Source organism: Egretta garzetta, unplaced genomic scaffold (genome assembly GCF_000687185.1).
Source record: "Egretta garzetta isolate BGI_Z169 unplaced genomic scaffold, ASM68718v1 scaffold497, whole genome shotgun sequence".
NCBI classification, from domain to species: domain Eukaryota; kingdom Metazoa; phylum Chordata; class Aves; order Pelecaniformes; family Ardeidae; genus Egretta; species Egretta garzetta.
In genome coordinates this window covers 410,315-410,990 of record NW_009260349.1, presented here as the reverse complement: position 1 = coordinate 410,990, position 676 = coordinate 410,315, and the positions used below count along the sequence as shown (strand labels likewise).

The following is a 676-nucleotide window of genomic DNA, read 5'->3' as shown; positions in this document are numbered from 1 at the left end:
CCGCCGCTGGCTGCCAGCTTTGGCACTGAACCTCCCTGACTGCCTCAAATTAGCCCCAAACCAGGGTAGGATTAGACAGTTTTAAGCTAAAAAGGTGTGACAGTTCCCCCTCCCCCCCCAAGACTACATGCAGCTCCGGTCCCGCTCCTCAGGATGCCGGGGGTGGCAGCAGGAAAAGCTGCCAGAGTTTTTCCACAGAAAAATAAACGGAGCTACTCCACACACTTGTCTGTCTGCTGGGAGGGACCCTCTGCAGCAGAGGGATGGGCAGAGGGATGCTCTCGGCCCTAGGATGCAAAGGGGAAGATTAACCACCTGCTGATCTCCTCTCCCCCATCCCAAAGGGCCCAAAGGATCCCCGAGGAAGGATTTTTGGATGCTTCTCCATTAGGCAAAGGTGCAAGCCCCTCTGCCCCCTTCCTAGCATGGAGTATCTCTCACTTTCACCCTATCTGCCCTCCAATGCAAGTCTGGGTCTCCATCCCCTCTGCTGAAACCCACCGGCATCCTTCCGAGCTGCAAGGGAGCTCCTCCCATCAGCACGGGGCAGCCAGCAGACGCAGAGCCATCACTCCAGGATCACAGGCACCGAGCAAAAAGTCAAGTCACCAGCCTGGCAGGGTCCCAGCACCCTCCTCATCTCTCCCTGAGCTCCCATCCCACCAGCAGCATTCCT

The 676-nt window shown here is 57.7% G+C and overlaps 1 protein-coding gene across 1 annotated transcript in view; it reads right to left on the bottom strand.

Moving 5' to 3' along the window:
- Positions 1 to 676, bottom strand: part of ASS1 (argininosuccinate synthase 1) — a 35,430-nt gene that overhangs the window by 258 nt on the left and 34,496 nt on the right. The gene's annotated exons all lie outside the window — the stretch shown is intronic.